General features: G+C 38.1%; 1 pseudogene; it reads right to left on the bottom strand.

Annotated features, from left to right (window-relative positions):
- Positions 1-1344: 1344 nt before the first annotated feature.
- On the bottom strand, positions 1345-14279 carry LOC121405683 (annotated as a pseudogene).
- Between the last annotated feature and the right edge of the window lie 136 nt (positions 14280-14415).

The raw sequence follows: 14415 nt of genomic DNA, 5'->3' as shown, positions 1-14415 counted from the left end.
GTGGCAATTCATAACAAAAATGGCCGATCGAGACGGGGGCAACTTTTCGTTTTTTTGAGGTTCCAGTCTGTGCCCAGATGTCTGAAAAACTGCCACTCGTTAGACCATCATCCATATAGGCCTAATCGTGGTAAGTGCATAATTTCTGTTTTCATAATTTATCTTGCTAGATATTTTGACCATAATCTACCCTTGTAGACCATTGAGTATGGTCAATTACACGGTAAGCTCCTGGGCTCCCGCCCGGTACGCGGACGGGAGTTCCCTGGGTTAGCTCTGCCTCAGCTCACGAAGCGCAGCTGAGCTGCTGTGTACATGAGCGGTGTCTGACCACACAGCCAGGCGGCCCGCGACCCGGCCCTGCCCGGCTTCACCCGAGGTATATAGCGGCGCCCACATCCTGTACAAACAGAATGTGCTGTATCGAAAAATGAACCTAAAGTAAATTCTAATGTTGGGTCCACGAAAAAATGCGCCAGATGAATCTTAAGTGCAATGAAAACAAAACTAAAATAAATACGAAATGCTGACAAACCGGACTTTTTACATTTTGGACCTTATAAAGTTCCATAATTAGGTCAGATTTGCGAGTTAACATTGGATTATGCAAACGCAAACAACATCACAAAATGGAAAAAAACAGAAAACGTATAATCCCATTGCCATACTTACGACTTCAAACATGGAAAAAAATGTTTCTCCACGGAATTCTTGCGAAATAAATAAACTGTTGGGGACAGACAGAGAGAGTTGGTCGTGTCAGCGCCAGATGCCACACATTCGCCAAAGATTTTTTCATCGCCCCTGTATGAGATTGCAGCACAACAACGTTAAATGCATATGCGCACTTGGGCCGCGAGGGGGCGCTAAGCTTATTTTCACTCTGAAACAGCGTGGGGGGGGGGGCATTCAGTATATAATGCATAGTGGGTATGTGCCGCGGAGGGGACCCCCATTTTTACACTCAAATTTCCGTTCCAAGGCATAGTATTTTTGTCTAATTGAGAAAAAGAAAAAAGCACAGTATTTTCTTCTTATCGAGGAAAAAGAAGAAAAAAAAATCCGCTCCAAAGCTTCGCATATTTTCCGTGACGCCGTTCTGGCCGTATTGATCTGCGCTACAATGAGCCGCAATTTTGGCAAAGCGCTGTCCGACCATCGCCTCTCCGCGAGCGCACCCGGCGCCCGTGCCGCCGGGCTACCTGCATGCACGTATGCGCCTTCCATAGGGATGAATACGCAGGCGACCCGTGCAAGGACCCCCGTTTCCACACAAATTTTTCGTTCTGAAGCCCGTTCCGAGGACCCTCCTTTTTACAACAAGCCCGCTCCAAGGTCCCCGTTTTTTTGTCTCGCCCGCGGCACATACCCACTACTTTTTTGGTCGAGTGCCCCACCCCCCTGGAGATCATAGGCGCAAGATGTGCAGTAGTCAGCAGTAGTCTGATTGTATTTACAAAAGTTTCTTGTCTGGGCCTTCCGACATGTTTGCAAGGAAACTCTCTAGATGGAAGACGATCGTTTGCAGACATTAGGTAACCATGGTAACCGTGCTGACATTAAGGCTTCCGGTGACAACCAATCTGATTTGCATTTTGACATTTCATTTTACAATTTTTAAAGTCGAAAGCCCAACGATCAAGCAACAAAAACTTCCTAAAGTTCCGACGAAAGTGGACATTAATAGCAGCATAGATAAAGGGATTGATGGTTGAGTTACACAAAAGAAGTAAATTCGTGACCTCCCACGAACGAATGGAGACGCAATCGGTATCACAGACTGCATACATTACGCTTGTTACTTGGTAGGGTAACCAGCAGAGCAGGTAACATCCGATAAGGATGGCTAACACGAAGGCTGCTTTTCGATGCCTGGCAAATGTTCGACCTTCTTTCTTTGAAGAAGAGGTTCTATCATTTGATAGTTCTCTTGTGACGGGGTTTTCTCCACCTGCGCGGTTGTCAGTAAACTCGGTAGTTACATTTGCTGCAGCAGCATCACCACCGCGTCTAGGTGAGACTGCTACTGGGCCAGAAGGACCGTCGGGATGACGGTAGTTTACCCCCCTTGGGGATCTAGGCCCAAAGTTTTTCTTTGGTGACCTAGACGACGTATTTATTGACCTTGAAGGGCTTCGACCGACGGTACCCCTAGACCTCCGATATATGTTTCTGTACACAGTAATGTTAAGGATAATTAAGATAGCAAATGGAATGAAGAATCCGAAAATGTTGTTGATGATCGTTGCGACCAGGTTGTATGTAAACTCCATTTCACAGTTTTGAGAATAATCTACGTTATATTCACCCGGTAATGGGACTCCATGCAAAAGCAAGGAATGTGTATATCAGGATAACAATTGTCCAAGAAATGGCAAGGATCACGCAAATACGCTTTTTAGTCTGGAATGTTTTGTACCGCAACCCCATCGTCAGGAAACAGTAACGGTCCCAGCTGATAAGAACCATGGTGAGCGTAGACATCATGGTGACTACGAAATCAACGTTTATCCAGATTTTGCAGAACAATTCTCCATAGGTCCAGACGTCCTTGATGATCCAGGCAGTGTCAATGGAAATGATGAAAGCACCGACGACAAAGTCTGTTATTGCAAGGTTTAAGATGAGGAGGTTCGCTACATTATTCCTGATGCGTCTGTCCAGAAAGTAAGCTGCAATCACCATCGCGTTCCCCACTATAGTGACTGCGATTATTATCGAAAGAGTCAAAGGGACAGTGGCTAGCCACGCAATCGAATGCATGGGAATATCATACAAATCTTGATCTTCACAACAGCTCGAGGTGTTTTGATGAATATCTCTCGTGTTTTCCATTTCGATTAAGCTATCAAATCAGGGATTTAAGATTAAACAATCGATATTGGACTTATTTTTATCCCTTTACAGCTCAATAGCTTATCTGTTTTTGTCCGGTATGGAACACCATGCCAGGCCAGGACACGCACGCCTTCAACGTTCTGCAGATCTACATGGCTTAATTCAGTCGATATCAAAATCAGTATCCTGTCTCATGACGAGTCCGGTAAGAAATTTGGTCTCCAAATTGTGGTTAATGGCTCAGGTATCACTTAACTCTCAAACATCGACGAAAGAGTTTCATATGACATGTATGAAGACTGGCTGATTATATACGTATTTGTTCTGAAACAAGGTAACATGTCAATTTGTTTCCATTTGACAAACCGTGAAATTTCCTCAATTATCGGTTCTGTCAATCAAAGCAGACTTTCGTGATAGATATCCAGGATTTCCATAGAACTTGGTTCGTTGCATCTGTAAAATATTAAACAAAACACATAACAATTTTTATTTTTTTAATTCGTCCTTCAGGTACATTTGATATGGGGGAAATGCTTAATGATAAAAGGTAATCGCCGACCTCATTAACGGGAGGTCGGTTGGATCAAATAGAGGCTGGTTCATTCGAAACATTTATCGAAATGGTCTGGTCGTTTCCTAGCAAGCTTTGCGCCAGGAGATTGGTAATAACAAATTATCATGATGTAGATCCCGCTACCAGAGCGGTTTTGTAAATGAAATTACTGTCATGGTAATATTCAGATTTCATTAATGTATCATCATAAATAAAAAAAATAGCACGTAAATTAAGCTAATCCTACATGATTATCTAAAACACGTTCACTTTGAGGGTAATCATCGATGTAATTACTACCGACCACGCTTTAAACACCTTTAAATTGATTGCCGGGACATGGGCGGAAGCAAGAAACGAGTTGACTTTTTATGAACAAATTTCCATTCGTGATAAAATGTCAAATAATATTACCGCTACGACCGCTCTACGACCAATCTTAATCAACCTAATAGTAATACAAACAACGATTGCGTTGATATGAGAAATTCTATGGCCTGAAATCGCCGGAGAAACACCATAAATTCGTTTAATTGGGGGGGGGGGGGGGGTGTTACAAATTAAGCACATTGAGCTGACGCCATTTAGTCCAGTCAATCTAGTAAAAATGAGGGGGTAACCCACCACTAATTGCAACAAGTGATATTTCACCGCAATGCATTTTAGTAAGGTCCCCAAAACACCATATAAAAAGTCCCAAGAAATCCAAGAAGTGGAAATTTATCTAATTTACATATTATGCAAATAATCCTTTGTTGTATGTGAATTTATCAATTTTCCTCACAGAAATGGAAATACTTAACCGTTTTACATGATTTAAGTGTTCATACCTATGCTTTGAAGGTCAGAGAGTATGATGAACACAAGTATATAGACTTTTTCTGGATAAACTTTGCTAATTTTGCACATTATGCAATTTTTTGTCTTCAATATTGTACACAAAATAGTTAAATGATAATATTTACATATGGGCACACTTTTCAATCATTTTTGTCAGTATGATCAGAAGATTTTAAACATGATAAATTGAAAAATAATTCTCTTGAGAAAAATGTGACAAATACATACAGCATATTTTCCATTTCAATCAGAAGTTCAAATACCGAATGGAAAACTTCCCTTTTTACAATGACTCTTTTAGCAGATTTCTCATATTGAAGAAAATGTGATTTCAAATAAAAACATTTAAAATTGCTTTTTTGAGAAAGAATACTTAAGACCAACAAGTTTTGGATAGTGTTTGATATTTTTTAGGTTCTGCCTTAGAAGCTTAAAATACCTAACAAAGGATAATCCACTGATGTTGCAACACCCATGACTCATTGCATAATCAATTGAATGTGTTTTTGTTCTTCTTTGTGAGTACCAAATTAAAGGCAGTACTGTCTCTACAGTTCTGTGGCTATATAACATGGTTGTCTCATCCACTCTCTCATGTACATGTATACATGACATTAATGCAGTGTATTTTATAAAATTTTATGAGGCCTAAAAGTTCTGACAGCACACATGTATGGTATTCAGACTAGTCAACTCAGAAACCTATGCACATTTCATCTGAACTGAAAGCTTTGCTGTTTTGGTAAGTGAAAGTGTAACCTTTTTGCTTGACACGTGTTTACCAGTATCACTTTCTGTCACTGTAAAATCTGAAATTTGAGCTTTCTATAAATCATGAGTTGGTGGATTATTATAATAGCAATGGCCCAGATAGCAATTCTCTATCAGGATTTAAGAACCAAATTGCTATTGAATATTTTGCTATGCCTGGCAATCCTATGTTTAATGAAAACTCAGAAATCTCTCTTTTGCTTTCTAATTTATTAAAGATTAATTGTAATTGATTGTAAAGAAATATGAATTGTTATATGTAAAAATTGTAATGGCCGGGATCAGATCAATAGAATATCAGAGGAACAAAAATTATATAAAAGGGAAATATAAAAATAGTGATAGATTTTTTGATAATGCTTTTTTATGCCAAAAATTTCCAGTTGATGTCAATTAACTTGGTCTTATGCCGCTTCTAATTTTGCTTCTGCTCTCCTTCCTTGAATTACAGATAACTATGGCTGAATGTGTTTTCTGCAAAGAGAGTTGTGACAATGGCCAAGAAACTGTAATCTTGAGAGAAAAGGGAAGTGAGAGTATCAACAGGGCCAGTGAGCAACAAAAAAGTACTATAAGAACTCAGAAAGGGCAGCGAGTGCACACCGAATGCCGACGGATATTTACCCAACCAAATACCGTTTTAAGAGCACAGGGAAAAGAGGTAGGAGAGGACACCTCTCCACGGTGTGTTCTTCGTTCAGAGAGTCCAACATTTAGTTTTGGTGAGGATTGCTTGTTTTGCGGCAAACCAGCCGCTTGTGAAAATAAACCTGGATAGATGGATGTGCATCTTGTCACAAGTACATCATTTCAAGAAAGTGTACTAATTTCATGTGCTAAAAGGAAAGATGAATGGTCTACATCAGTTGCTAGTCGCATAGCATCTGTTCATGATCTCGTAGCAGTAGATGCAGTGTATCATCAAAGCTGTAGTGTCAACTTTAGAACAGGAAAGCAGCTTCCACAACATTATTCTTCTAGATGCTCACCAAGTAGTGCTGCTAAGAAGCAGAAGCTTGGTTGATGCAGCCCTTAACACGATACTTGTAGCAAATGCATACAATGTTCAGATACCTACAAATCACCATGATGTCGAAGAACAAGATACTGGATGTTCTGAAAGCTTGCAAACATCAGAGCTACCAGAGGAGATGGAAATAGATAATGGAAAAATATTCGATCGCCTGATGATAGATAGCGATGTTAGTACTGACTTATCCTCTCTGGGTGTGCTCTCAAGAGTTGCTGTTAAAACTAAAGAGGAGCGTGATAGAATAAGTGACCGAAGGACCGCTAAGCTATGGTTACAATATTTGGAGTTGGTTGTCATCTTGAAGAGGTTCATCAAAGCAGAACGAACTGGCAACTGGATGCTCCATCTTTCAGCAATACAGGGCATGTTGCCATACTTTGCAGCAGCTGGGCACAACATGTATGTCAAATCAGCATATCTGTATCTACAAAAGATGTCCCATCTTAGTGAGACGCACGCAGATGTTTATCATGCCTTCATGAGTGGTTTCCATGTTGTGAGGAGGAGCGATCGTTACTGGGCAGGCTTGTCAACAGATCTTGTGATCGAGCAAGTGCTCATGCGAAGTATTAAGACAAGTGGAGGTCTCACAAGAGGCAAGGGCATGGCGGAAGCTCAAAGGTTAACATGGATATTGAGCATGCCATCGTGTGCTGAGATAAACTTGGCAATGCAAGAGCTCGCTGGCATCAACTACATCACCAGCGAGCAGCATAAAGATTCTTCAAGCTCTAGAACAGACTTGAATGATACCCACAAGCTCATTGAATCATTCAAGCAATGGGACCCATTTGGACCTGACCCATCTCTCCATAATATAGTGAGTGGGGTAACAGCACACAAGAAAGTGAATGTCGACCAAGCAAGAGATGTAGGCCAGGCCGTCATTCAGTCAATGGTAGGAAAAGATGTAAGTACTCATTCCAAAGGAAACACCAGGTGGTTACTTTCCAGACCAGAACTGTTGATGTCAATGGAGACAAAGTTCACGTGGATCCAGAATTACTCTTCCAAAGACTGAGCATCATTGCTACCCCGGGATGAGCAGGAAGATTCCGCAGCTCTGTTCAAGTATGAGCTTTGCAGTCACCCAACATCATTATTCGACAATGATGGTCTGCCAAGAGAGGCAAACAAAGCAACGCTTGGTGATGCTCTGTGGGATATTGTGAAGCATAATCAGTCAGAGCCAACATATGATAATCTACGCTATGTGCTTGATGGTGGTGCACTCTTGCACCGTCTACCTTGGTCCAGGGGTCAAACCTTTGATAGCATATGCAATATGTATGTTACGTATGTCACACGTCTGTATGGGAAGGCAATCAAAGATGCTACACACTGCAGACGCACGAGTAGTTCCAAAGGACCAGATGTTGTGTTCACAGGAGAAACTTCACTGAGGTTGAAGAAACAGGAGTTTGTCTGTAACAAGTCAAACAAGCAACGCTTTCTCAGAATGCTAAGCTCTTACCTTGAGAAGGCAGACTGTACAGCAATTCACGCCAGGGGCGACGCTGACATTTTGATTGCCAAGACAACAATAGAGTCAAGCAAGGTCGCAAACACTGTCCTCATTGGTGATGATACTGATCTGTTAATCTTCTTGTGCTTTTATGGAAGTGCCATTGAGAAAGAGTTGTACTTGAAACCCGAAATGAAGGCTAATACAAGGAAGCAGAAGATATGGAACATAAGGAAAACAAGGGAGATCTTGGGAATGCCACTATGTTCCCGGCTGCTCTTTGTCCATGCGCTGCTTGGGTGTGACACAACATCAAGAGTGTTTGGAATAGGCAAACCGGTTGCCTTGAAAGAAGTCCAGAAGAATGGTGATTTCCAGCAGCTTGCTGACCTGTTCACCAGCGAGGATGCCTCAAAGGAAGACATCGTCAGTGCTGGCGAAAGAAGTCTTGTTTACCTCTATAAAGGCAAGAAGGGTGACAGCATAAATGAATTGCGGTACAGAAGATTCTGTGAAAAGGTGACAAAAAGTAGCACCTTTGTTGAACCGAAGACATTACCCCCAACATCTGCCGCAACAGAATATCATACATTGAAGGTGTATTATCAGGTACAGACTTGGAAGGAAACCACGAGAAATCTGAAACCTGAAGAATGGGGATGGGAGATTAAGAATGGCCAAATGCTTCCAGTACAGACACATCTCCCTGCTGCTCCAGATAAGTTGACCAAGATATTCAGGTGCAACTGTAAGACTGGATGTAGCACAAGCCGATGCTCATGCAAAAGAATCCCCATACCATATTCATGGATGTGCGGGGTGTGTAAAGGTGAAAGCTGTGGTAATTCCTCTCGGCTTGAGATAGAAGATGATGTATGTGAGTAATCTTCTGAGTAAGTTTGCTATACTCGTTATAGTTACCATAACACTTCATCCGAGAGTAGATAAACAACCACATTAATGTTGACTTTTAAATAAAATAAAATAAAATTTCCTCCTAACTCTGGAAAACTATCATGCATTTTACAGCATCTCATATTTCATGTCTCAAAATATGAAAGAGATATCATCATTACAAATACGAATACAATTATTTCAAAATGTGTACTTTCATTGTTTTGTAGGTTTCCATTGATGACCTGCTACAGAAGATGTGGATGTGCATGAACCTGTGAAAGTTTCCATATTGCTCCCAAGTTTTTCTCTCTAAAAACAGCAATGCTACCTCTGGCTACTGAATGGTTTGGGCTGATAATATCCTTCAAGTGAACACAACAGGACTAATAAGGTCTAGCTCGAAAATTCAGGACAAATTTTGTTTTGTTTATGGATATTAACACTTCCGGTCCTGATTTTCCACTTAACAATGGTAGTAATTTATCATATTCTGTTGCAATAATGTCATATTTCTAAACAATATATTTCTTGGAACAAATTAATAACTAAAAGGTTTTCAGAAGAAAAAGATGACCCTTTTACACATCATTTTTTTCCTGTTTTTTACAGTGACATTGGAACCATTTGTTCTGACTTCCATTTCCATATTATAATGATCAGCAACAATAATAGTTATTTGCATTATATGCAAATTATTTTTCAGACATAAAAGCTGAATATGCAAGTATCTGTCATGCTTTCTTAGTAATCCCATCCTATTGCTTTCTCTTTCACGAGAGTCTAACACAAATGCTTAAGTGGAAAATCTCATATTACTTACATTTTCCAAAATGACGGATGCTTATGTGCATATTATGCAAATTAGATAAATGTGGTCACGTGATTCAATCTACAACAGATTTATAATGTTCCATCATAATTTTCATTCAAATTACTTTGGTTCAGATATCTTTTTTCCCCAAAAAGATATGGATTATGCCTTTTTTCAGAATTATAACTACTAATTTGCATAATATTATGCAAATTATGCAAGTTTCATCTAGACAAACAATTCCTAATTATGTCGAATTTAATCTCTGACCTTCAAGCTATCAATTTAAACACTCAAATCATTTTAAATAGATAGTAATTTCCATTTTTTGGATGAAATATGAAAATTTCCCCTGTAACAAAGGATAATTTGCATAATATGCAAATTTGATAAATTTCTACTACTTGGATTTCTTGGGACTTTTAGTATGGTGTTAAGAGGACCTTACTACAATGCATTGCACTAGAAATTCTCGTGTTGCAATTAGTGGTGGGTCAAACCATATATTGACTGGACTAATTTAGATCATCTATGAGTTGATATAGGTACTGAGGGGGTACTAGTTCACGAACTCATTTCTCTCATTATAATACTATATCTTTGTCATTCGCCATCATCATACCTAATTTCTGCTTTCTCTCTCTCTTAAAACAAAACTTTACTGAAAGGGAACGGTACAGGTATCCCCTTCTCCGCTATAGCGCAAATCATGTTTTAAGTTGCAATAAAAAAGGTAAACCTTCTATGATAATAATTTCTGATGATCGCATTTCTACGATAACACAATATTGGCAGGCACTGGTATCATTCCTGTGTGTAATGAAACAAGTATGCATACTCTTTGATTAACGATAGTGCAGCCTCTTCATGTGAAGCAGCGATTCGGTACGAGGGACCTCCGATGCCTTTTTTTCGGCACTTACCATGCCTACTTCTACTACTGCTACTACTCCTACTACTAATTCTGCTACTACTATCGTGACTATATACTACTACTACTACTACTACTACTACTACTACTACTACTACTACTACTTCTACTACTATTACTACTACTACTACTTCTACTACTTCTACTACTACTACTACTTCTGCTGCTACTACTACTACTACTAATACTGCTGTTGCTGCTTCGATCTACTACTTCTACTAATTCTACTGCTAATACGTCTACTACTATTAGTTCTTCTGCTACTACAAAAACCAGTTTGATGGGCCATATCTGAGTGCAAATAATATGCTCCATCGTATGCGCTATTTCCGGAAGTGTGACTGAAAACACACACACACCTTCATACATACTACATATATTGTTAATGATTAGAGTAAATGCACCTGTGAATCAGTGTTGTAGTGCCTTGATGCTCGGCCTTGGCCTTAAGGCGCCTTAAGGCCTATTTTTTCAAAGCCTTGGCCTTGAACATTCAAGCCTTGGCCTTGAGAGTGCCTTGGCCTTGGCCTTGAGGATTTTGAGCCTTGAAATTTCAAGGCATTTTCAAGGCATTTTCAAGGCTTTTTCAAGGCATTTTGTATTTTGTACTTTCATTTGTTTTATATAAGTAATTATACATTTTTCAATTGTTCTGTAATGACACTAATGGTCAAAACTACCAGTCACCAGTAACAGTAGCAACAGCAGTAAGTGTAATAGCTGTGTCATCGATTGTAATTGTTATTAAATCATCTTATTAAGAATTATCATCACATTGTAACAAAGAAAACAGCAGTAATGAAAAATAACTATTAATTGGTAATGTGTTATAATCATGACTAATGATGATAAGGACAATATTGATAATGATAATAATGACAGTAATAATGATTATGATCAAGATTATAGTGCTTTGATGAAAGGAATAATTCTGACAGATCTGACTGCAATTTTGACAACAACTTTCATACTTTAAACATAGCTAACTCTAAGGAATGATTTATAACAACAACAAGGTTGATTTCTATTCCATTAGGATTTTCCTTGTATTATTTTCTTTAGCCAACAAGAATGATTTAAGTCTTAATTATATTCTGAAAAGATTTGGAAAACTTGTTCACAGACTTTAAGTTTGTAATATCCAAATTGGCTATGTCAATGGCATGATGAGCCAAAAATTTAGAGGGGCCAAGCATGGCATATAGAACAAAATTTCTGCCAAAAAATTTGAAAGCGATTGAAGCGAGCGAGCGAAAAAAAATTGTCACCCTTTTGCTATAAGAAAAGCTTTTTTTGAAAAACTGTGACAGTATGTTTAGAAATTAATATCAAATTTACTCCACATTTTCCTTTCCTTTATCCCCTTATTTTAAGTTTATTCTTGGTGGTGGAACTTCTTCCTCTCTCTCTCTCTCTCATTTTTTTTTTGGGGGGGTCTGATATATTTTTAAACAGACGAGAAAGAGGAATTGGAAGAGAGAGAGAGAGAGGATAAGGGAGAGAAATATGTAAGGGGGTGAGAAAGATGGGCGTGGCTGGTTGGGCAGAAAAAACTGCAAAATTAGTTAATGATAGGCAGTATATCTTTTCTAAATTGTAAGGAGAAACATATAAGGGCGCAAGAAAGATGGGGGTGGCTGGTTAGGCAGATCATACTGCAGAATTAGTTAATGATGATAGGCAGTACATCTTTTCTAAATTGTATACATTTTGTTTTGGGTCTGGTGTCTCAGATTGACAAAACAAAGGGAAAAAAATCAATGAAATAACGTATTTGTGTTTGTGTCAATATGGGTTCAAGAAATAATGATTAATTAAAATAATGATATATAATGAATAATTATTAATATTATTAATAATTATTAATAATTAAATGTTTCAGGATATAATCAAGATTTACCCCCCCCCAACTAAGGGTATGGGGTGCGCCCCATTTATTTTGTATCCTTTTGAATAAAACTTTATTTTGTAAGTATTCTTTACTCTGTTTTTTTAGGTAAAATAGGTGTAGAAGATACAAGAAATGAGAATTGAAATTTGAAAGTGGTTGTAAGCAGAAAAAAACATGAAAACTGGAAAGAATCCTAAAAATGACACATTTTCAAGTCAGCATTTGAAAATTTCAGCTTGTGCTCTGTGCTCTCTTGTCCCCCCTCCCCACAAAAAAATCCTGTAGGAAAAATGCCTCTTTTTCCATAGTAAAAAATGACTTCTTTTTTCGGAATGATTTTGCCCTTTTTCAAAAAGAAATACCTTCTTTAATAGTAAAAATGATACATTTTAGGTTTGACATGTTTGAAAATCACAAATTTTGAATCATGCTTACATCAGTTATTGTTTAGTACAGTACTACATGTAAACCTGTTCATGATTACAAAAATGTAGAATGGTGTTTTCTGGTTGGAATATCACAAATTTTTGGCTCGCTTTCTGCACTCGAATCAATTATTGTAGTAATTTTTTTCCTGTTTACACACAAAAAATGCTTAGAATGTTCAGTTTTCAGGTTGGAATATCACAATGTTTTTTAGCTCGCACTTTGCGCTCGCATTACTTTGATTGGTGAGTTATGTATCCTATTAAAAATGCAGTCCTCAAATGCTTCCTTTTCTGATCTGTACATTATCTAGCATTATTTCTTTAATTAAATGTACACATCTTTTTCATGATTACAAAAACAGCTCAGAATATTTAATTTTCATGTCTTATTACACATGTCCAGAAGTTTGAGATCGTGGTTCGTACCGGGAACATCACGTAACAGTGATTTAACAGTCATTAAACCCATAATTGACCAAAAATCGAGTTTTACAACTTCAGAATTGATTTTCTTTTCAAAACTGCTTGCTCGCTACACTTTCTCGCTGAGAAGTAAAACCTAAATCAAAATATCTATCTTATCAATAAGAAATAAATTTAAAAAGGCTTTGCTCAACTTGATTTCTACAAAACAAACAACTACTTCACGCAGTTGATAATCTCATTTTGAAAATACATGTATCTGTTAGCACCAAAAATTCCCATTTTGGTAAATACAAGTAAGTGCCTTTTTGGCTCTGAACCACTCCCCCAAAAAAATATATATATAATATATTATGTCTAAATTTATCATGACATTTTTTTTTTTAAATGTACAAGGGTGAAATTCTTTATTCGCTCAGTCCGCTCGCTCACATACATTTTTGCCATGTGTGATGTCTAGCAGCGGCGGCCTATAAGCATTGTTAGCTCATTGTTCTGTATATCATAAGTTTGAAATGCCTTGGCCTTGGGTTTCCATGCCTTGGCCTCAGCCTTGGGTATTGAAGCCTTCGCCTTGGGTAATAAAGCCTTGGCCTTAGCCTTGGCCTTGGAGGTTTGAGCCTTGACTACAACACTGCTGTGAATAGTTTCGAAGTAAATAAAATTTCATATTCCGTTTGAAAAAGTCATGATAGATTTAGTTCTATCTCTAACGGTATAGAATTCCAAATTTTGGAAACCCACCAATTGCTAAGGGAATGTGAAATATCTCAATACCCGGTTTGAAATTCATGAACATTTAATTCAATTGAAAATATTGTAACAGAGTACCTGGTTGGATGTTTTATAACATAAGTTCATAAACTTTGCAACTTGATAAGTATTATAACCAGGCATTCTCAGAGTTTTCATTTTACGAAAGAGAGGCATAGTAATATATTGGCTATGTGTAACTATTCGTATTATTTTCTTTTCCAAATAAATTGGAAATCGGTAAATATTGATAGCTATCGTTTCTTCCGACGACCCTTTTTTGGCTATCCTGGTGAACATTTGATGAAAATAGTCTCTGAATCCTTTCATGGAACTGTTGGTGTCAGAGTCGGTGAGTGAATAATTAACAAGATAAATTTCTGATGATATACTTACTTTTAAGGAGCACTCAAATGGTCTGTGGAAATGCCTTATGTTCGTCCAGCGTTGGAGTCATATTAATTTTGTCAAATTTTCAGTTAGATTCGACTCCGCGACATGCCACCGGTCTTCCATTGATCTGGTAGTAATTCAACAAGTTCGTTTGATGTAATTTCAGAAGACGATGTTAGCTCCATAACCATTATAGTTCCGGACATATAAGGGAGTTTCCCCTAACGTAATCGACTTTATCTATAAATGAATTTGTATAAAATCAATTATGCACATCAATTTTGAGGATTTTTTTAGCGTGAGAAAATTAATGCGATTGCCTTGAATGTATTGTGACTTGTCATGCTTTATTAAGTTACGACACATAAAAGCGTATTTGTACAGC

The sequence above is a fragment of the Lytechinus variegatus genome, chromosome 19, assembly GCF_018143015.1.
Source record: "Lytechinus variegatus isolate NC3 chromosome 19, Lvar_3.0, whole genome shotgun sequence".
Classification (NCBI taxonomy): domain Eukaryota; kingdom Metazoa; phylum Echinodermata; class Echinoidea; order Temnopleuroida; family Toxopneustidae; genus Lytechinus; species Lytechinus variegatus.
The sequence above is the reverse complement of the archived record's forward strand: the minus strand, read 5'-3'. Positions and strand labels throughout refer to the sequence as shown.